General features: G+C 56.2%; 1 protein-coding gene across 1 annotated transcript in view; it reads left to right on the top strand.

The window, feature by feature from the left end:
* ACACA (acetyl-CoA carboxylase alpha) overlaps positions 1–23,289 on the top strand; it is a 624,740-nt gene that overhangs the window by 276,390 nt on the left and 325,061 nt on the right. The window lies entirely within an intron of this gene.

The raw sequence follows: 23,289 nt of genomic DNA, 5'->3' as shown, positions 1-23,289 counted from the left end.
GCTGAATATTTTTTCATAGGAGTTTGGGAAAGTTATGAAATGTCCTATAAATGGCTGTTCTATTCCTGATCTAAGGCTACATTCACACACAGCGTTTTTCCTGTGTTTTTTGAGGATACTTTTTTCAGCTGCAAAAGCTGATCATCTTTTTAAAAAACCGCATCACCTGAAAGGTTTTTGAGCTCATAGATAATGTTTTCAATAGCAAAAGCAGATTAGAAATCTGCTCTATCTATCCATTTATCCATATCTGTCTATCCATATCGTATCTGTACCAAAAAGAATGAAAACCGGGTAGTACACCAATATATATTCTGTTCTATCTAAATATCTTGATTATGGGATCATAAAAATGATTAAATGTCTGAGGTTCACATTGTACTACAATAAATTTTTCACTTAAATATAAGCAATATGTGTGGGAGTCGGAGTCGTGGAGTCGGAGTTGGAGTCGGAGTCGGTGTAAGGGAAATTGAGGAGTCGGAGTCGGAGTCGCAGGTTTGGCTTACCGACTCCACAGCCCTGCCTCCTGGGCCATCTGGTCCAACCCCCTGCTCAAAGCAGGATTCGCTAAATCATCCCAGTCAGATATCTGTCCAGCCTCTGTTTGAAGACTTCCATTGAAGGAGAACTCACCACTTCTCGTGGCAGCCTGTTCCACTCATTGATCACTCTAACTGTCAAAAAGTTTTTTCTGATATCTAATGTGTCTCCTCCCATTCAGTTTCATCCCATTGCTTCTAGTCTTTCCTTGTGCAAATGAGACTAAAGAAGATCCTTCTAAAATGTGACAGCCGTTGAGATATCTGTAGACAGCTATTAAGTCTACCCTCAGTCTTCTCTTCTGCAAGCTAAACATTCCCAAATCCTGCAACCTTTCTTCATAAGACAGGGTTTGCAGACCGGTCACCATTCTGGTGGCTCTTTTCTGAACTTGCTCCAGTTTGTTGATGTCTTTTTTAAAATGTGGTGCCCAAAACTGGACACAATATTCCAGATGAGGTCTGACCAAAGAGGAGTAGAGGGAAATAATGACTTCACGTGATCTAGACTGTATGCTTCTGTTAATACATCCTAGAATTGCATTTGCCTTTTTTGCTGCTGCATCACACTGTTGACTCATATTCAGTCTGTGATCTATTAGTATACCCAAGTCTTTTTCACATGTGCTGTCACTTAGCCCTATTCCTCCCATTCTGTATATGCTTTTTTCATTTTTATTGCCCAGATGTAGTACTTTGCATTTCTCCCTGTTGAAAACCATTCCGTTAGTTGCTGCCCACTTCTCCAGTTTATTTATAAGTGGGGTTTATATTTATAACTAGATGTGTATTTCCTGAAGGAAGTACAGATAGTGGTTTGAAATAGTGCCTGGGCTGCCCCTTTAAGAGAGACTTGGCTGCTGCCCCTGCAAGACTTTCAACTCAGGATCCGTTTTAAATGTGGGTGCCTCTCAGGGGCCACTTTGGCCTCCGGGTCTGATTTGGTGGGTGGGGCCCCTCAGGGTCCGATTTGGTGGGTGGGGCCCCTCAGGGTCCGATTTTGTGGGTGGGGCCCCTCAGGGTCTGATTTTGAGGGTGTGGCCTCTCAGGGTCCGATTTTGTGCGTGTGGCCCCTCAGGGTCCGATTTTGTGGGTGGGTCCCCTCAGGGTCCGATTTTATGGGTGGGGCCCCTCAGGGTACGATTTTGTGGGTGGGGCCCCTCAGGGTCTGATTTTGTGGGTGTGGCCTCTCAGGGTCCGATTTTGTGGGTGTGGCCCATCAGGGTCCGATTTTGTGGGTGGGGCCCCTCAGGGTCCGATTTTATGGGTGGGGACCCTCAGGGTCCGATTTTGTGGGTGGGGCCCCTCGGTACGATTTTGTGGGTGGGGCCCCTCAGGGTCTGATTTTGTGGGTGGGGCCCCTCAGGGTACGATTTTGTGGGTGTGGCCTCTCAGGGTCCGATTTTGTGGGTGTGGCCCCTCAGGGTCCGATTTTGTGGGTGGGTCCCATCAGGGTCCGATTTTATGGGTGGGGCCCCTCAGGGTCTGATTTTGTGGGTGGGGCCCCTCAGGGTCCGATTTTGTGGCCGGGACCCCTCAGGGTCCGATTTTGTGGCCGGGGCCCCTCAGGGTCCGATTTTGTGGCCGGGGCCCCTCAGGGTCCGATTTTGCGGTTGGGGCCCCTCAGGGTCTGATTTTGTGGCCGGGTCTACTCAGGGTCCGATTTTGAGGGCGGGGCCCCTTAGGGTCCGATTTTGTGGTTGGGGCCCTCAGGGTCCGATTTTGTGGGTGGGGCCCCTCAGAGTCCGATTTGGTTGGCGGGGCCCCTCAGGGTCCGATTTGGTGGGCTGGGCCTCTCAGAGTCCGATTTTGAGGGCGGGGCCCCTCAGGGTCCGATTTTGTGGGTGGGGCCCCTGAGGGTCCGACTTGGTGGGCGGGGCCCCTCTGGGTTCGATTTTGTGGCCGGGGTCTCTCAGGGTCCGATTTTGTGGCCGGGGCCCCTTAGGGTCTGATTTTGTGGTTGGGGGCCCTCATGATCCGATTTTGTGGCTGGGGCCCCTCAGGGCCCGTTTTTGTTGGTTGGGCCCCTCAGGATCCGATTTTGAGGGTGGGGCCCCTCATGGTCCGATTTTGTGGCCGGGGCCCCACAGGGTCCGATTTTGTTGTTGGGGCCCCTCAGGGTCCGATTTTGTGGCCAGCACCCCTCAGGGTCCGATTTCGTGGACGGGGCCCCTCAGGGTCCGATTTCGTGGCCGGGGCCCCTCAGGGTCCGATTTTGTGGCCGGGACCCCTCAGGGTCCGATTTTGTGGGTGGGGCCCCTCACGGTCCGATTTTGTGGCTGGGGCCCCTCAGGGTCTGATTTTGTTGGTTGGGCCCCTCAGGATCCGATTTTGAGGGTGGGGCCCCTCATGATCCGATTTTGTGGCCGGGGACCCACAGGGTCCGATTTTGTGGTTGGGGCCCTTCAGGGTCTGATTTTGTGGCCGGGCTACTCAGGGTCCGATTTTGAGGGCGGGGCCCCTCAGGGTCCGATTTTGTGGGCGGGGCCCCTGAGGGTCCGATTTGGTGGGCGGGCCCCCAGGGTCCAATTTTGTGGGTGGGGCCCCTCTGGGTTCGATTTGGTGGGCGGGGCCCTTCAGGGTCCGATTTGGTGGGTGGGGCCACTCTGAGTCTGATTTGGTGGGCGGGGGCCCTCAGTGTCCGATTTGGTGGGCTGTGCCACTCTGAGTCCGTTTTTGGTGGGCGGGGCCACTCTGGGTCCGATTTGGAGGCCAGGGTGGCTCAGCCTCCGATTTTAAGGCCGGGGTGGCTCAGCCTCCGATTTGGAGCCTGGGGTCACTCAGCTTTCGATTTGGCGCGTCGGCCCTTTAAGACTCATTTCGGTGCGGCGGCCCTTTAAGAATCACTTTGGCGCTTCGGCCCTTTAAGAGCCAGTTTGGCTCACTGGGCTTCTAAATACACTTTGGCGCACATTCTCTCTCAGGGGCATGTGTCATGTGATGAAGCTAGATTTGCATTTGTGCTGTGGGTTTCGCTTTAAGAGCTGATATTATGTGGCAGAAGCTCTGTTCTGGAGATGTCATGTGACGTTCGTAGGCGTTGGCATAGTAACTGGTTCTGCCTGCGCATATCAATGAGCTCAACTGCCATTTCAATCGCCTCAGGGCACGTTTTGCCATTTCCCCATTCAAATGCATTGGAGACAGTGCATTCCAATGACGGGAAAAAAAATTTTCTAACGCAAATTGCGCAAAAACTACAAATCTGATCGACACGAAAAATACTTAGCACACCTCTCATGAACGCTGGCTTCGAAACGACACCTCAACGGAGTCTGTGCGTGTAGCGGTTCGGGCCGCATTAATTGCGGAAATCAACTTAATAATAATAATAAGAAGAAGAACTAGATGTGTATTTCCTGAAGGAACTACAGATAGTGGTTTGAAATGCTGCCCAGGCTGCCCCTTTAAGAGAGACATGCCTGCTGCACCTGCAAGACTTTCAACTTAGGATCCGTTTTAACTGTGGGTGCCTCTCAGGGGCCACTTTGGCCTCAGGGTCCGATTTTGTGGGTGGGGCCCTCAGGGCCCGATTTTGTGGGTGGGGCACCTCAGGGTCTGATTTGGTGGTTGTGGCCCCTCAGGGTCCAATCTTGTGGCCGGGGCCCCTCAGGGTCCGATTTTGTGGGTGGGGCCCCTCAGGGTCCGATTTTGTGGCCGGGGCCCCTCAGGGTTCGATTTGGTGGGCGGGGCCCCTCAGGGTCCGATTTGGTGTGTGGGGCCCCTCAGGGTCCGATTTGGTGAGCGGGGCCCCTCAGGGTCCGATTTGGTGAGCGGGGGCCCCTCAGGGTTCGATTTGGTGAGCGGGGCCCCTCAGGGTCTGATTTTGTGGCCGGGCCCACTCAGGGTCTGATTTTGTGGGTGGGGCCCCTTAGGGTCTGATTTTGTGGGTGGAGTCCCCTGGGTCCATTTTGGTGGGCGGGGCCCTTCAGGGTCCCATTTGGTGGGCGGGGCACCTCCGCTTCCGATTTGGTGGGCGGGGCCCTTCAGGGTCCGATTTGGTGGGCGGGGTCAATCTGGGTCCGATTTGGTGGGCGGGGCTCCTCAGGGTCCGATTTGGTGGGCGGGGTCAATCTGGGTTCGATTTGGTGGGCGGGGCTCCTCAGGTTCTGATTTGGTGGGCGGGGCCCCTCAGGGTCCGATTTGATGGGCGGGGCCCCTCTGGGTCCGTTTTGGTGGGCGGGGCCACTCTGTGTCCGATTTGATGGGCGGGGCCCTTCAGGGTCCGATTTGGTGGGCGGGGTCACTCTGGGTCCGATTTGGTGGGCGGTGCTTCTCAGGGCCTGATTTGGTGGGCGGGGCTCCTCAGGGTCCGATTTGGTGGAAGGGGGACTTCAGGGTCCGATATGGTGGGCGGGGCCACTCGGAGTCTGATTTGGTGGGCGGGGCCCCTCAGGATCCGATTTGGTGGGCTGTGCTACTCTGGGTCTGATTTTTTGAGCGGGGCCACACTGGGTCCGATTTGGAGGCCAGGGTGGCTCAGCCTCCGATTTGGAGGCCAGGGTGGCTCAGCCTCCGATTTGGAGGCTGGGGTGGCTCAGCCTCCGATTTGGAGGCCGGGGTGGCTCAGCCTCCGATTTGGAGGCCGGGGTCACTCAGCTTTCGATTTGGCGCGCTGGCCCTGTAAGACTCATTTCGGTGCGCTGGCCCTTTAAGAATCACTGTGGCACGTCGGCCCTTTAAGAGCCAGGGTGGCTCACTGGGCTTCTAAATCCACTTTGTCGCACATTCTATCTCAGGGGCATGTGTCATTTGATGAAGCTAGATTTGCATTTGTGCTGTGGGTTTCACTTTAAGAGCTGATATTATGTGGCAGAAGCTCTGTCCTTGGGGCGTCATGTTATGTTCGTAGGCATTGGCATAGTAACTGGTTCTGCCTGCGCATATCAATGAGCTTAACTGCTATTTCAATCGCCTCAGGGCACGTTTTGCCATTTCCCATTGAAAAGCATTGGAGACAGTGCATTCCAATGACAGGAAAAAAAAATTTCAAACGCAAATTGCGCAAAAACTACAAATCCGATCGACACGAAAAATACTTAGCACACCTCTCGTGGACGCTGGCTTCGAAACGACACCTCAACGGCGTCTGTGCGTGTAGCGGTTCGGGCTGTATTAATTGCGGAAATCAACTTAATAATAATAATAAGAAGAAGAAGAATAAGTTAGCAGCGTTCGGATTACAATATAGTGTTTTTTTTACTCTTCGCCACGACAGCACCCACTGGAGGTATCGGATCCGCCCATTTGGAACAGGAAACCCTACAGGAAAGATAAAAGGGGCGGTCCGCCTTTCCTCCTCAGTTTTGGTTTCCTGTTCCAAATGGAGCAGGATCCTGCAGGATCTTACCTGGGCCATGCATCCGCCTGTGCGGTCTCTTCGGGAACGGCAGGGGCTGCGGTCCGGAGGCAGCGTCGGGGGAGACTCCGTTTGACGGCTCCCCCCTCGTCTGGTGGCACAGTGGTAATGGCCGGGTCCGGGGAGGGCCGCCCGGTCTTACCAGGGAGCGCGCCGGTCTGGCATCCGGGAGATTTCCCCCCCCCCATTCCCATCGGTGGGGGTATAGCGTGGATGGTGAGGCCATGTGCGCGCGAGCCGCGTGTGTTAATAGCGGTGGCGCGGGAGCAGGCAGGCGCCCGACGCTCCCATACCCCGGAAGTAATGGTTGAACTTCCGGGGTAAGATGGCGATGACGCGGCGCATGCGCCCTGTGACAGGGCGACTTCCGGGGCAACGATACAGATAAAACAGCGCTGCAGCGCTGCAACATTGGAACATGTCGTCCCCCGCAGAGTCGCAAACCCCAGCAGGGGATTCAGCTGGGGGCAACTCCACCAGGGACCGCAGCGCCAGGACGGAGACTGCCCGCAGGAGCGAGGCAGCAGAAACCCGATCCAAACCGTCTCAGCCATCTGAACCGGTATTAAGCTTCACTGGGTGAGTGTGCAAAGCATATGCTCTACCTATTAAGCTAACCTCCTCTCCTCCCCCCCCCCTCCCCCCTCTCTTTACCTTTGACCTCCCGTTTCAGTCAAAGAAAAAAGGAAAAACAAAACATAAAGAATGTGCATTATGTTCAGAGCCTCTCCCTGACTCCTACCCCAAAAAACTCTGCAAACAATGCATGAAAGAGACCAGGCAGGGGCCGACGATATCTTCTCAGGATATCCGAGCCATAATTAGGGAGGAAATACAAGCCATCAACCGCGCCAGCACTCCCGCAGAGTCCAGGCATAGAAAACAGGTTATTGTCAGTTCAGAGTCAGAGGAAGAACAGGGGTTAAACTCAGGCTCCGCATCCACGTCCTCATCATCATCCTCGGAGGCGGAAGGACGCGCATGTTTTCCTCTGGACAGCGTAGATAACCTGGTAAAAGCGGTTAGGAATACTATGGGGTGTGAAGAGGAAAGGGGAGCCCAGACCGCGCAGGACATTATGTTTGCGGGATTGGCAGAAAAAAAGAGGAGATCATTTCCAGTAATACCGGCAATTAAAGATCTCATCAAAAGGGAATGGGAAAAACACGACCAGAGGGGTTTTCTCCCATCCGCTTCAAAACGGAAGTACCCGTTCACTGATGAAGATCTATTAAAATGGTCTAAAATACCAAAGGTGGACGCTGTCATATCCTCCACTTCCAAACAAACCTCGATCCCGGTCGAGGACGCAGGATTGTTAGCAGACCCATTGGACCGAAAGGCTGAATCCTCGCTCAAAAGGTCCTGGGAGTCCACCACCGGGGTATTCAAACCCGCAATAGCCAGCACATGTACTGCTAGGTCAATGCTGGTATGGCTAGATCAATTAGACCAGCAGATTGAGCAAAGAGTGTCAAGGGAGAAACTGCGTGCAGCCATCCCGTTGATAAGAGGGGCAGCTGCCTTTATGGCAGACGCTTCAGCGGACACCCTAAGACTTGCAGCAAGGTCGGCAGCCCTGGTGAATAACGCCAGACGCGCGCTTTGGATAAAAAGCTGGAAAGGGGATGCACAATCAAAATCCAAAATTAGTGCAACCCCATGCGAGGGTGAGTTCCTCTTCGGAAAAGCCTTAGACGAAATTCTCGCCAAGGCAAAAGAAAGGAAAAAGGCCTTCAGTGATTCTCCCATTCCGTTTTATAGGAAAACCTTTAAAAGACGGCCATTCGGGAGAAGAAGACAATCGGACAGAACGAGATGGGCCACGAAAGACGAAAAGCAGAAGGGTACCATCTTCAGAGGGCCAACATATAGGAGAGAAAAAAATTAAAAGTTTAGACCCACCGGTTGGGGGCAGATTAAAATTTTTTTTTACCAAATGGGAACAAATTACATTAAACCCATGGATTTTGAATATAATCAAGGAAGGAATAAAGATTGAATTCCTTCGAATCCCCTATGAGTTCTTTGTTATAACTCGCCTTAATTCCTCACTTCAGCAAAAGGCTCTCGAAGACGAGATTCGAGTCCTGCTAGCTAAAAAAGTTTTAGTTGACGTCCCTGAGGAACAACAGGGTAGAGGCTTTTACTCTCCCCTGTTTTTGGTGTCTAAACCAGACGGTACATTTAGAACCATTATTAATTTAAAGAAGCTAAATTCATTTATAAAAAATTATAAGTTCAAAATGGAATCGATTAGATCCACTATAAAGCTTCTTTTCCCAAATTGCGTAATGGCAGGGATTGATTTAAAAGATGCTTATTATCATCTCCCTATACACAACAGATTCCAGAAATACCTAAGAGTCGCAGTGGAAGTCGAGGGCAGGATTCGTCATTTCCAATACGCGGCCATGCCCTTCGGGCTTTCCACGGCACCAAGAATATTTACCAAGGTGATGGCAGAAGTGATGGCCTACCTTCGCCAAAAGGACACACTAATTGTACCATATCTAGACGACTTCCTAGTAATTGGGAATTCAGTCAAACAATGTACTGAACGCGTGACTGACGCAGTCTCCTCTTTTCAGAGCCTTGGCTGGATCATCAATATCCAAAAGTCCAGACTCGATCCGCAATCTCTCCAGACATTTCTAGGATTTCAACTAGATTCCTTGACCCAGAGATGTCTACTACCCCAGGTAAAAATCATCCTCACAAAACAAAAAATACAAGCAGCTATAGATAAACCACGTGTATCCTTAAGAGGAGCAATGTCACTATTAGGATCACTAAATTCTTGCACCCCGGCAGTCCGGTGGGCCCAGTACCATGTCCGTACACTACAACACCAGATCCTCCAGGAGGATAAGCGACATAGTGGTCGTTTACAGAGCAAAATAACCCTGTCACAAGAAGTCTTGACTTCCCTAGAGTGGTGGTTAGACGATGACCATTTATGTTCAGGAGTCCCATGGGTTATAGTTCCATCCTGTATTGTAACCACCGATGCCAGTCCCCAGGGCTGGGGAGCCCACATGGAGAATGGGTTTTATCAGGGAAGGTGGAGTAAAGAGGAATGTGATTACTCATCTAATTTAAAAGAACTGACTGCAGTGTTCTATGCTCTATACAACTTCCTTCCGCAGCTCCAACAGAAGCATGTAAGGATCCTGTCGGACAATACCACCACAGTGGCATATATAAACAGACAAGGAGGAACTCGATCAGAGACTCTGATGTCTTCAGCGGCAAAAATTTTAAACTTAGCAGAAAACTATTTTTTGTCCCTCTCGGCCCTTCATATAAGAGGCGAGAGCAATCAAAAGGCAGACTTCCTAAGCCGTCACACTCTACGACAAGGAGAGTGGTGCCTCAATCGGAAGGTCTTCAGGGACATAGTAGCCGCATGGGGACAACCCGAGGTGGATCTTTTTGCCACAAGGGAGAACAGGCAGATAAAAACCTTTGCTTCCCTATCTCCGTCAGATCACCCAAACATACTGGACGCCTTTCTAGTTCCATGGAATTTCAACCTAGCGTATGCGTTCCCTCCATTGATCCTCCTACCTCAAGTAATTCGGAAGATCAGAGACGACAAAGCAAGAATAATCTTAATAGCACCGTTCTGGCCAAAAAGACCGTGGTTTTCGTGGCTGCAGATTATGTCGATAACAGATCCTTGGGTCCTTCCGACTGCCAATCTACTCTCCCAAGGCCCCTTTTTCCACCCTCAAGTGCTCAGCTTGCACTTGACGGCGTGGAATTTGAGAGGCAGTTATTGAGGACAAGAGGATTCTCGGAGTCCTTAATTGCTACACTAATACAAAGTAGAAAACAGTCCACGACCCAGATTTACATTAGAATATGGAAAAAATTTCTTCAATTCCATACAGTACCTCATACAACAGAAGTTCCGATAATCCCAATCTTGGAATTTCTGCAGAAGGGGAAAGACTTAGGCTTAGCAGTAAATACGCTGAAAGTACAAATATCGGCATTAGGAGCACTATATGGCCATAATATAGCAGGCAACAAATGGATAACTCGTTTTATTACAGCATGTGAACGAATAACTCCAATCCACATACCCTCCGTCCCTACATGGGATCTAAATCTGGTCTTAGACGCCCTAACGGTAGACCCCTTTGAGCCGATCGACACAATACCCTTCAAATACTTAGCACTTAAAATGGCCCTCTTAGTATCACTAACCTCAGCTAGAAGAGTGGGTGATATTCAGGCCTTGTCAATAGATCCACCTTTTTTTCAAGAATACCAAGACAGATTGGTATTAAAACCAGACCCTGCCTACCTGCCAAAAGTGGCAACAAAATACCATAGATCTCAGGAGATACTCCTCCCAACCTTCTATAAAAATCCCTCTACTCCGGAAGAGCAGAGGTTCCATACTCTGGACGTCAAAAGAACTGTCCTAAAATGTATTGAGAGGTCCAACAGTTGGAGGCAGAGTAGGGCCCTATTTGTTTCATTTCAGGGCTGTAAGAAGGGGTATGGAGTCACGAAGAGCACCATTTCCCGGTGGATCAGAGAGGCCATTCGTTTAGCCTACTCCGCAAAAAACGAATATCCTCCAGGGAACATCAGGGCGCATTCCACCAGGGCAATGGCAACCTCTTGGGCGGAAAAGGGAGATGTTCCGATTGAAACTATATGTAAGGCGGCAGTTTGGTCATCCCCTTCTACCTTCTATAACCACTACAGACTTGATCTTTCATCAACCTCTGACTTAAGCTTTGGCAGGACTATCCTTGGCACGGTGGTCCCACCCAGGTGATGGTCTCTGGAATCTCTCCAGTGGGTGCTGTCGTGGCGAAGAGTAAAAAGCCGGATTACTTACAGGTAATGCTCTTTTAATGAGTCCACGACAGCACCCGTTCACTTCCCCCCCTAAAGATATCAATAGTTAAAGTATTACCAAATAATGGATAAGAAAGATGTTAAAATAAGAGAACATTGCCTAATCCTTGGCGGTCCTTCTGGTACTCTGAAACGTAAAACTGAGGAGGAAAGGCGGACCGCCCCTTTTATCTTTCCTGTAGGGTTTCCTGTTCCAAATGGGCGGATCCGATACCTCCAGTGGGTGCTGTCGTGGACTCATTAAAAGAGCATTACCGGTAAGTAATCCGGCTTTTCAAACCACTATAATAAGAAGAACTAGATGTGTATTTCCTGAAGGAACTACAGATAGTGGTTTGAAATGCTGCCCAGGCTGCCCCTTTAAGAGAGACTTGCCTGCTGCACCTGCAAGACTTTCAACTCAGGATCCGTTTTAACTGTGGGTGCCTCTCAGGGGCCACTTTGGCCTCAGGGTCCGATTTTGTGGGTGGGGCCCTCAGGGCCCGATTTTGTGGGTGGGGCACCTCAGGGTCCGATTTGGTGGGTGGGGCCCCTCAGGGTCCGATTTGGAGGCCGGGTCCCCTCAGGGGCTGATTTGGTGGGTGGGGCCCCTAAGGGTCCGATTTTGTGGCCGGGGCCCCTCAGGGTCTGATTTGGTGGTTGTGGCCCCTCAGGGTCCAATCTTGTGGCCGGGGCCCCTCAGGGTCCGATTTTGTGGGTGGGGCCCCTCAGGGTCCGATTTTGTGGCCGGGGCCCCTCAGGGTCCGATTTGGTGGGTGGGGCCCCTCAGGGTCCGATTTGGTGAGCGGGGCCCCTCAGGGTCCGATTTGGTGAGCGGGGCCCCTTAGGGTCCGATTTGGTGAGCGGGGCCCCTCAGGGTCTGATTTGGTGGGCGGGATCTATCAGAGTCCGATTTGGTGAGCGGGGCCCCTCAGGGTCTGATTTGGTGGGCGGGATCTATCAGAGTCCGATTTGGTGGGCGGGGCCCCTCAGGGTCCAATTTGGTGGGCGGGGACCCTCGGGGTCCGATTTGGTGGGCGAGATCCCTCGGGATCCAATTTGGTGGGAGGGGCCCCTCGGGGTCCGATTTGGTGGGAGGGGCCCCTCGGGGTCCGATTTGGTGGGTGGGGCCCCTCAGGGTCCGATTTGGTGAGCGGGGCCACTCTAGGTCTGATTTGGTAGGCGGGCCACTCTGGGTCCGATTTTGTGGTTGGGGCCTTTCAGAATCCGATTTAGTGGGCGGGGCCCCTCAGGGTCCGATTTTGTGGCTGGGGCCCCTCAGGGTCCGATTTTGTGGCTGGGGCCCCTCAGGGTCCGATTTTGTGTCCAGGGCCCCTCAGGGTCCGATTTTGTGGCCGGTGCCTCTCAGGGTCCGATTTTGTGGTTGGGGCCCCTCAGGGTCCGATTTTGCGGCCGGAGCCTCTCAGGGTCCGATTTTGTGGTTGGGGCCCCTCAGGATCTGATTTTGTGGCCGGGGTCCCTCAGGGTCCGATTTTGTGGCCGGGGCCCCTGAGGGTCCAATTTTGTGGGTGGGGCCCCTCAGGGTCCAATTTTGTGGGTGGGGCCCCTCAGGATCCGATTTTGTGGTTGGGGCCCCTCAGGGTTCAATTTTGTAGGTGGGGTCCCTCAGGGTCCGATTTTGTGGCCGGGGCCCCTCAGGGTCCGATTTTGTGGCCGGGGCCCCTCAGGGTCCGATTTTGTGGCCGGGTCCCGTTAGGGTCCGATTTTGTGGTTGGTGCCCCTTAGGGTCCAATTTTGTGGGTAGGGCCCCTCAGGGACCGATTTTGTGAGTGGGGCCACTCAGGGTCCGATGTTGTGGCCGGATCCCCTCAGGGTCCGATTTTGTGGGTGGGGCCCCTCAGGGTCCAATTTTGTGGCCGGGGCCCCTCAGGGTCCAATTTTGTGGCCGGGGCCCCTCAGGGTCCAATTTTGTGGGTGGGGCCCCTCAGGGTCCAATTTTGTGGGTGGGGTCCCTCAGGGTACAATTTGGTGGGCGGGGCCACTCTGGGTCTGATTTGGTGGGCGGGGACACTCTGGGTCCGATTTGGTGGGCGGGGCCACTCTGGGTCCGATTTGGTGAGCTGGGCCCCTCAGGGTCTGATTTGGTGGGCGGGATCTATCAGAGTCCGATTTGGTGGGCGGGGCCCCTCGGGGTCCGATTTGGTGGGCGGGGCCCCTCGGGGTCCGATTTGGTGGGCGGGGCCCCTCGGGGTCCGATTTGGTGGGCGGGGCCCCTCGGGGTCCGATTTGGTGAGCGGGGCCACTCTAGGTCTGATTTGGTGGGCGGGCCACTCTGGGTCCGATTTGGTGGGCGGGGCCCCTCAGAGTTCAATTTGGTCAGCGGGGACCCTCAGGGTCCGATTTTGTGGGTGGGGCCCCTCAGGGTCCGATTTTGTGGTTGGGGCCTTTCAGAATCCGATTTAGTGGGTGGGGCCCCTCAGGGTCCGATTTGGTGGGTGGGGCCCCTCAGGGTCCGATTTGGTGGGCGGGGCCCCTCAGGGTCCAATTTGGTGGACGGGGCCCCTCAGGGTCCCATTTGGTGGGCGGGGCCCCTCAGGGTCCCATTTGGTGGGCGGGGCCACTCTGGGTCTGATTTGGTGGGCGGGGCCACTTTGGGTCCGATTTGGTGGGCGGGGCCCTTCAGGGTCCAATTTGGTGGGCGGGGACACTGAGTCTGATTTTGTGGGTTGGGCCCCTCAGGGTCCGATTTTGTGGGTGGGGTCCCTCATGGCCTGATTTTGTGGGTGGGGCCCGTCAGGTTCTGATTTTGTGGTTGGGGCCCCTCAGGTTCTGATTTTGTGGGTGGGGCCCCTCAGGGTCCGATTTTGTGACTGGGGCCCCTCAGGGTCTGATTTTGTGGTTGGGGCCCCTCAGGGTCCGATTTTGTGGCCGGGGTGTCTCAGGGTCCGATTTTGTGGCCGGGTCCCCTCAGGGTCTGGATTTTGTGGCCGGGTCCCCTCAGGGTCTGGATTTTGTGGCCGGGGTCTCTCAGGGTCCGATTTTGTGGGTGGGGCCCCTCAGCGACCGATTTTGAGGGTGGGGCCCCTCAGGGTCTAATTTGGTGGGCGAGGCCCCTCAGGGTCCAATTTTGTGGGTGGGGTCCCTCATGGTCTGATTTTGTGGTTGGGGCCCCTCAGGTTCTGATTTTGTGGCTGGGTTCCCTCAGGGTCTGATTTTGTGGGTGGGGCCCCTCAGGGTCCGATTTTGTGACTGGGGCCCCTCAGGGTCTGATTTTGTGGTTGGGGCCCCTCAGGGTCCGATTTTGTGGCCGGGGTCTCAGGGTCCGATTTTGTGGCCGGGTCCCCTCAGGGTCTGGATTTGTGGGTGGGGCCCCTCAGGGTCCGATTTTGTGGGTGGGGCCCCTCAGGGTCTGATTTTGTGGGTGGGGCCCCTCAGGGTCCGATTTCGTGACCTGGGCCCCTTAGGGTCCGATTTTGTGACGGGGCCCTCTGGGTTCGATTTTGTGGCCGAGGTCTCTCAGGGTCCGATTTTGTGGGTGGGGCCCCTCAGGGTCTTATTTTGCGGCTGGGGCCCCTCAGGGTCTGGTTTTGTGGGTGGGGCCCCTCAGGGTCTGGTTTTGTGGGTGGGGCCCCTCAGGGTCTGGTTTTGTGGGTGGGGCCCCTCAGGGTCTTATTTTGTGGGTGGGGTCCCTCAGGGTCTGATTTTGTGACCGGGGCACCTCAGGGTCTGATTTTGTGGTTGGGGCCCCTGAGGGTCCTATTTTGTGACTGGGGCCCCTCTAGGTTCGATTTTGTGGCCGGGGTCTCTCAGGGTCCGATTTTGTGGGTGGGGTCCCTCATGGCCTGATTTTGTGGGTGGGGCCCGTCAGGTTCTGATTTTGTGGTTGGGGCCCCTCAGGTTCTGATTTTGTGGGTGGGGCCCCTCAGGGTCCGATTTTGTGACTGGGGCCCCTCAGGGTCTGATTTTGTGGTTGGGGCCCCTCAGGGTCCGATTTTGTGGCCGGGGTGTCTCAGGGTCCGATTTTGTGGCCGGGTCCCCTCAGGGTCTGGATTTTGTGGCCGGGTCCCCTCAGGGTCTGGATTTTGTGGCCGGGGTCTCTCAGGGTCCGATTTTGTGGGTGGGGCCCCTCAGCGACCGATTTTGAGGGTGGGGCCCCTCAGGGTCTAATTTGGTGGGCGAGGCCCCTCAGGGTCCAATTTTGTGGGTGGGGTCCCTCATGGTCTGATTTTGTGGTTGGGCCCCTCAGGTTCTGATTTTGTGGTTGGGGCCCCTCAGGTTCTGATTTTGTGGCTGGGTTCCCTCAGGGTCTGATTTTGTGGGTGGGGCCCCTCAGGGTCCGATTTTGTGACTGGGGCCCCTCAGGGTCTGATTTTGTGGTTGGGGCCCCTCAGGGTCCGATTTTGTGGCCGGGGTCTCAGGGTCCGATTTTGTGGCCGGGTCCCCTCAGGGTCTTATTTTGCGGCTGGGGCCCCTCAGGGTCTGGTTTTGTGGGTGGGGCCCCTCAGGGTCTGGTTTTGTGGGTGGGGCCCCTCAGGGTCTTATTTTGTGGGTGGGGTCCCTCAGGGTCTGATTTTGTGACCGGGGCACCTCAGGGTCTGATTTTGTGGTTGGGGCCCCTGAGGGTCCTATTTTGTGACTGGGGCCCCTCTAGGTTCGATTTTGTGGCCGGGGTCTCTCAGGGTCCGATTTTGTGGGTGGTGCCCCTTAGGGTCTGATTTTGTGGGTGGAGTCCCCTGGGTCCATTTTGGTGAGCGGTGCCCCTCATGGTCCGATTTAGTGGGCGGTGCCCCTCATGGTCCGATTTGGTGGGCGGGGCCCCTCATGGTCCGATTTGGTGGGCGGGGCCCCTCAGGGTCCGATTTGGTGGGTGGGGCCCCTCTGGGTCTGATTTGGTGGGCGGGGCACCTCCGGGTCCGATTTGGTGGGCGGGGCCCTTCAGGGTCCGATTTGGTGGGCGGGGTCAATCTGGGTCCGATTTGGTGGGCGGGGTCAATCTGGGTCCGATTTGGTGGGCGGGGCTCCTCAGGTTCCGATTTGGTGTGCGGGGCCCCTCAGGGGCCAATTTGATGGGTGGGGCCCCTCTGGGTCCGATTTGGTGGGCGGGGCCACTCTGTGTCCGATTTGATGGGCGGGGCCCTTCAGGGTCCGATTTGGTGGGCGGGGTCACTCTGGGTCCGATTTGGTGGGCGGGGCTTCTCAGGGCCTGATTTGGTGGGCGGGGCTCCTCAGGGTCCGATTTGGTGGACGGGGCCCTTCAGGGTCCGATTTGGTGGGCGGGGCCACTCGGAGACTGATTTGGTGGGCGGGGCCCCTCAGGATCCGATTTGGTGGGATGTGCTACTCTGGGTCTGATTTTTTGAGCGGGGCCACACTGGGTCCGATTTGGAGGCCAGGGTGGCTCAGCCTCCGATTTGGAGGCCGGGGTGGTTCAGCCTCCGATTTGGAGGCTGGGGTGGCTCATCCTCCGATTTGGAGGCCGGGGTGGCTCAGCCTCCGATTTGGAGGCCGGGGTCACTCAGCTTTCAATTTGGCGCGCCGGCCCTTTAAGACTCATTTCGGTGCGCTGGCTCTTTAAGAATCACTGTGGCACGTCGGCCCTTTAAGAGCCAGGGTGCTCACTGGGCTTCTAAATCCACTTTGTCGCACATTCTATCTCAGGGGCATGTGTCATTTGATGAAGCTAGATTTGCATTTGTGCTGTGGGTTTCACTTTAAGAGCTGATATTATGTGGCAGAAGCTCTGTCCTTGGGGATGTCATGTTATGTTCGTAGGCGTTGGCATAGTAACTGGTTCTGCCTGCGCATATCAATGAGCTTAACTGCTATTTCAATCGCCTCAGGGCACGTTTTGCCATTTCCCATTGAAAAGCATTGGAGACAGTGCATTCCAATGACTGGAAAAAAAAATTTCAAACGCAAATTGCGCAAAAACTACAAATCCGATCGACACGAAAATTACTTAGCACACCTCTCGTGGACGCTGGCTTCGAAACGACACCTCAACGGCGTCTGTGCGTGTAGCGGTTCGGGCTGTATTAATTGCGGAAATCAACTTAATAATAATAAGAAGAACTAGATGTGTATTTCCTGAAGGAAGTACAGATAGTGGTTTGAAATGGAGCCCGGGCTGCCCCTTTAAGAGAGACTTGCCTGCTGCCCCTGCAACCCAGGATCCGTTTTAACTGTGGGTGCCTCTCAGGGGCCACTTTGGCCTCAGGTTCTTATTTGTGGGTGGGGCCCCTCAGGGCCTGATTTTGTGGGAGGGGCCCCTCAGGGTCCGATTTTGTGGCCGGGGCCCCTCAGGGTCCAATTTGGTGGCCGGGGCCCCTCAGGGTCCGATTTGGTGGCCGGGGCCCCACAGGGCCTGATTTGGTGGGTGGGGACCCTCAGGGTCAGATTTTGTGGCTGGGGCCCCTCAGGGTCCGATTTGGTGATTGGGGCCCCTCAGGGTCCGATTTTGTGGCCGTGGCCCCTCAGGGTCCGATTTTTGTGGCCGGAACCCCTCAGGTCCAATTTTGTGGGTGGGGCCCCTCAGGGTCCGATTTTGTGGCCGGGGCCCCTCAGGGTCCGATTTTGTGGGTGGGGCCCCTCACGGTCCGATTTGATGGGTGGGCCCTCTCAGGGTCTGATGTGGTGGGTGGGGACCCTCAGGGTCCGATTTGGTGGCCGTGGGCCCTCGGTCCGATTTTGGGGTCGAGACGCCTCAGGGTCTGATTTGGTGGCTGGGGCCCCTCAGGGTCCGATTTTGTGGATTGGGCCCCTCAGGGTCTAATTTGGTGGCCGGGGCCCCTCAGGGTCTAATTTGGTGGCCGGGGCCCCTCAGGGTCCAATTTGGTGGGTGGGGCCACCTGGGTCTGATTTGGTGGGCGGGGCCACTCTGGGTCCGATTTGGTGGGCGGGGACACTCTTGATCCGATTTAGTGGGCGTTGCCCCTCAGGGTCTGATTTGGTGGGCGGTGCCCCTCAGGGTCTGGTATGGTGGGCGGGGCCCCTCGGTCTGATTTGGTGGGCGGGATCCCTCAGGGTCCAATTTGGTGGGCGGGGCCCCTCAGGGGTCGATTTGGTGGGCGGGGCCCCTCAGGGTCTGATTTAGTGGGCGAGGCCCCTCAGGGTCTGATTTGGTGGAACGGGGCCCCTCAGGGTCTGATATGGTGGGCGGGGCCCCTCAGGGTCCGATTTGGTGGGAGGGGCCCCTCAGGGTCCGATTTGGTGGGCGGGGCCCCTCAGGGTCCGATTTGGTGAGCGGGGCCCCTCAGAGTTCAATTTGGTGAGCAGGGCCCCTCAGAGTCCGTTTTGGTGGGCGGGGCCCCTCAGGGTCCGATTTGGTGGGCAGGGGCGCACTTTGGCGCACATTCTCTCTCAGGGACATGCGTCATTTGATGAAGGTAGATTTGCATTCGTGCTGTGGGTTTCACTTTAAGAGCTGATATTATGTGGCAGAAGCTCTGTCCTGGGGCGTCATGTGACGTTCGTAGGCGTTGGCATAGTAACTGGGTGTGCCTGCGCATATCAATGAGCTTTACTGCCATTTCAATCGCTTCAGGGCACGTTTTAAGTTTCCCATTGAAAAGTATTGAGACAGTGCATTCCAATGACGGGAAAAAAAATTTTCAAACGCAAATTGCACAGAAACTACAAATCCGATCGACACGAAAAATACTTAGCACATCTCTCGTGGACGCTGGCTTCGAAACGACACCTCAACGGAGTCTGTGCGTGTAGCGGTTCGGGCCGCATTAATTGCGGAAATCAACTGAATAACTTGTGATTGGCACATTATAATTGTAATACTAGATGTGTATTTCCTGAAGGAAGTACAGATAGTGGTTTGAAATGGTGCCCGGGCTGCCCCTTTAAGAGAGACTTGCCTGCCGCCCCTGCAAGACTTTCAACTCAGGATACGATTTAACTGTGGGTGCCTCTCAGGGGCCACTTTGGCCTCAGGGTCTGATTTTGTGGGTGGGGCCCCTCATTGCCTGATTTTGTGGGTGGGGCCCCTCAGGGTCCGATTTTGTTGGTGGGGCCCCTCAGGGTCCGATTTTGTGGCCGGGGCCACTCGGTCCGATTTGGTGGCCGGGGCCCCTCAGGGTCCGATTTGGTGGCCGAGGCCCCTCAGGGTCTGATTTGGTGGGTGGGGCCCCTCAAGGTCCGATTTTGTGGCTGGGGCCCCTCAGGGTCCGATTTTGTGGCTGGGGCCACTCAGGGTCCGATTTTGTGGTTGGGGCCCCTCAGGGTCCGATTTTGTGGCCGCGGCCCCTCAGGGTCTGATTTTGTGGCCGCGGCCCCTCAGGGTCCGATTTTGTGGCAGGGGCCCCTCTGGGTCCGATTTTGTGGGTGGGGCCCCTCTGGGTCCAATTTGGTGGGCGGGACCACTCTGGGTCCAATTTGGTGGGCGGGGCCTCTCGGTCCGATTTTGTGGTTGGATCCCCTCAGGGTCCGATTTTGTGGTTGGGGCCCCTCAGGGTCCGATTTTGTGGCCGGGGCCTATCAGGGTCCAATTTTGTGACTGGGGCCCATCAGGGTCCGATTTTGTGGCCGCGGCCCCTCGGTCTGATTTTGTGGCAGGGGCCCCTCTGGGTCTGATTTTGTGGGCGGTGCCCCACTGGGTCCAATTTGGTGGGCGGGACCACTCTGGGTCCAATTTGGTGGGCGGGGCCTCTCAGGGTCCGATTTGGTGGGCGGGGCCCCACAGGGTCCGATTTGGTGGGCGGGGCCCCTCAGGGTCCGATTTGGTGGGAAGGGCCTCTCTGGGTCTGATTTGGTGGGTGGGGCCACTCTGGGTAAGATTTGGAGGCTGGGGTCGCTCAGCCTCCAATTTGGAGGCCGGGGTCGTTGAGCTTCCGATTTGGAGGCCGAGGTCAAAGAGCCTCCGATTTGGAGGCCGGGGTCGATGAACTTCCGATTTGGAGGCCGGGGTCGATGAGCCTCCGATTTGGAGGCCGGGGTGGCTCAGCCTCCGATTTGGAGGCCGGGGTGGCTCAGCCTCCGATTTGGAGGCCGGGGTGGCTCAGCCTCCGATTTGGAGGCCGGGGTGGCTCAGCCTCCGATTTGGAGGCCCGGGTGGCTCAGCCTCCGATTTTGAGGCCGGGGTGGCTCAGCCTCCGATTTTGAGGTCGGGGTAGCTCAGCCTCCGATTTGGAGGCGGGGGTCGATCAGCCTCCGATTTGGAGGCCGGGGTGGCTCAGCCTCCGATTTGGAGGCCGGGGTCGATCAACCTCCGATTTGGAGGCCGGGGTGGCTCAGCGTCCGATTTGGAGGCCGGGGTGGCTCAGCCTCCGATTTGGAGGCCGGGGTGGCTCAGCCTCCGATTTGGAGGCCGGGGTGGCTCAGCCTCCGATTTGGAGGCCGGGGTGGCTCAGCCTCCGATTTGGTGTGTCGGCCCTTTAAGACTCATTTAGGTGCGCTGGCCCTTTAACAATCACTTTGGCGCGTTGGCCCTTTAAGAGCTAGTTTGGCTCACTGGGCTTCTTTTAAATCCACTTTCACATTCTCTCTCGGGGGCATGTGTCATGTGTTGAAGCTAGATTTGCATTTGTGCTGTGAGTTTCGCTTTAAGAGCTGATATTATGTGGCAGAGGCTCTGTGCTGGGGTTCAAGTGAAGTTCGTAGGCGTTGGCATAGTAACTGGGTCTGCCTGCGCATATCAATGAGCTCAACTGTCATTTCAATCGCCTCAGGGCACGTTTTGCCATTTCCTATTGAAAAGCATTGGAGACAGTGCATTCCAATGACGGGAAAAAAAATTTTCAAACGCAAATTGCGAAAAAACTACAAATCCGATCGACACGAAAAATACTTAGCACACCTCTCATGGACGCTGGCTTCGAAACGACACCTCAACGGAGTCTGTGCGTGTAGCGGTTCGGGCCGCATTAATTGCGGAAATCAACTTAATAATAATAAAGAAGAAGAACTAGATGTGTATTTCCTGAAGGAAGTACAGATAGTGGTTTGAAATGGTGCCCGGGCTGCCCCTTTAAGAGAGACTTGCCTGCTGCCCCTGCAAGACTTTCAACTCAGGATCCGTTTTAACTGTATGTGTCTCTCAGGGGCCACTTTGGCCTCAGGGTCTGATTTTGTGGCTGGATCCCCTCAGGGTCCGATTTTGTGGGTGGTGCCCCTCAGGGTCCGATTTTGTGGCCGAGGCCCCTCAGGGTCCAATTTTGTGGGTGGGGCCCTTCAGGGCCCGATTTTGTGGCCGGGGCTCCTCAGGGTCCGATTTTGTGGTTGGGGCCCCTCAGGTTCCGATTTTGTGGGTGGGGCCACTCTGGGTCTGATTTGGTAGGCGGGGCCCCTTAGGGTCTGATTTTCTGGCCGGGGCCCCTCAGGGTCTGATTTTGTGGGTGAGGCCCCTCAGGGTCCGATTTTGTGGTTGGGACCCCTCAGGGTCCAATTTGGTGGGCGGGGCCTCTCAGGGTCCGATTTTGTGGTTGGGTCCCCTCAGGGTCCGATTTTGTGGTTGGGGCCCCTCAGGATCCGATTTTGTGGCCGGGGCCCATCAGGGTCCAATTTTGTGACTGGGGCCCATCAGGGTCCGATTTTGTGGCCGCGGCCCCTCAGGGTCTGATTTTGTGGCAGGGGCCCCTCAGGGTCTGACTTTGTGGCAGGGGCCCCTCTGGGTCTGATTTTGTGGGCGGAGCCCCTCTGGGTCCAATTTGGTGGGCGGGACCACTCTGGGTCCAATTTGATGGGCGGGACCACTCTGGGTCCAATTTGGTGGGCGGGGCCTCTCAGGGTCCGATTTGGTAGGCGGGGCAACTCTGGGTAAGATTTGGAGGCTGGGGTCGCTCAGCCTCCAATTTGGAGGCCGGGGTCGTTGAGCTTCCGATTTGGAGGCCGAGGTCAAAGAGCCTCTGATTTGGAAGCCGGGGTCGATGAACTTCCGATTTGGAGGCCGGGGTCGATAAGCCTCCGATTTGGAGGCCGGGGTCGATAAGCCTCCGATTTGGAGGCCGGGGTGGCTCAGCCTCCGATTTGGAGGCCGGGGTGGCTCAGCCTCCGATTTGGAGGCCGGGGTGGATCAGCCTCCGATTTGGAGGCCGGGGTGGATCAGCCTCCGATTTGGAGGCCGGGGTGGATCAGCCACCGATTTGGAGGCCGGGGTCGATCAGCCTCCGATTTGGAGGCCGGGGTCGATCAGCCTCCGATTTGGAGGCCGGGGTCGATCAGCCTCCGATTTGGAGGCCGGGGTCGATCAGCCTCCGATTTGGAGGCCGGGGTCGATCAGCCTCCGATTTGGAGGCCGGGGTCGATCAGCCTCCGATTTGGAGGCCGGGGTCGATCAGCCTCCGATTTGGAGGCCGGGGTCGATCAGCCTCCGATTTGGAGGCCGGGGTCGATCAGCCTCCGATTTGGAGGCCGGGGTCGATCAGCCTCCGATTTGGAGGCCGGGGTCGATCAGCCTCCGATTTGGAGGCCGGGGTCGATCAGCCTCCGATTTGGAGGCCGGGGTGGATCAGCCTCCGATTTGGAGGCCGGGGTGGATCAGCCTCCGATTTGGAGGCCGGGGTGGCTCAGCCTCCGATTTGGAGGCCGGGGTGGCTCAGCCTCCGATTTGGAGGCCGGGGTGGCTCAGCCTCCGATTTGGAGGCCGGGGTGGCTCAGCCTCCGATTTGGAGGCCGGGGTGGCTCAGCCTCCGATTTGGAGGCCTGGGTCGATCAGCCTCCGATTTGGAGGCCGGGGTGGATCAGCCTCCGATTTGGAGGCCGGGGTCGATAAGCCTCCGATTTGGAGGCCGGGGTGGATCAGCCTCCGATTTGGAGGCCGGGGTGGATCAGCCTCCGATTTGGAGGCCGGGGTGGATCAGCCTCCGATTTGGAGGCCGGGGTGGATCAGCCTCCGATTTGGAGGCCGGGGTGGATCAGCCTCCGATTTGGAGGCCGGGGTGGATCAGCCTCCGATTTGGAGGCCGGGGTGGTTCAGCCTCCGATTTGGAGGCCGGGGTGGATCAGCCTCCGATTTGGAGGCCGGGGTGGATCAGCCTCCGATTTGGAGGCCGGGGTGGATCAGCCTCCGATTTGGAGGCCGGGGTGGATCAGCCTCCGATTTGGAGGCCGGGGTGGATCAGCCTCCGATTTGGAGGCCGGGGTGGATCAGCCTCCGATTTGGAGGCCGGGGTGGATCAGCCTCCGATTTGGAGGCCGGGGTCGATCAGCCTCCGATTTGGAGGCCGGGGTCGATCAGCCTCCGATTTGGAGGCCGGGGTCGATCAGCCTCCGATTTGGAGGCCGGGGTCGATCAGCCTCCGATTTGGAGGCCGGGGTCGATCAGCCTCCGATTTGGAGGCCGGGGTCGATCAGCCTCCGATTTGGAGGCCGGGGTCGATCAGCCTCCGATTTGGAGGCCGGGGTCGATCAGCCTCCGATTTGGAGGCCGGGGTCGATCAGCCTCCGATTTGGAGGCCGGGGTCGATCAGCCTCCGATTTGGAGGCCGGGGTCGATCAGCCTCGGATTTGGAGGCCGGGGTGGCTCAGCCTCGGATTTGGAGGCCGGGGTGGCTCAGCCTCGGATTTGGAGGCCGGGGTGGCTCAGCCTCGGATTTGGAGGCCGGGGTGGCTCAGCCTCGG

Source organism: Dendrobates tinctorius, unplaced genomic scaffold (assembly GCF_039654945.1).
Source record: "Dendrobates tinctorius isolate UK_male_01 unplaced genomic scaffold, ASM3965494v1 ptg000127l, whole genome shotgun sequence".
NCBI classification, from domain to species: Eukaryota; Metazoa; Chordata; class Amphibia; order Anura; family Dendrobatidae; genus Dendrobates; species Dendrobates tinctorius.
The sequence above is the reverse complement of the archived record's forward strand: the minus strand, read 5'-3'. Positions and strand labels throughout refer to the sequence as shown.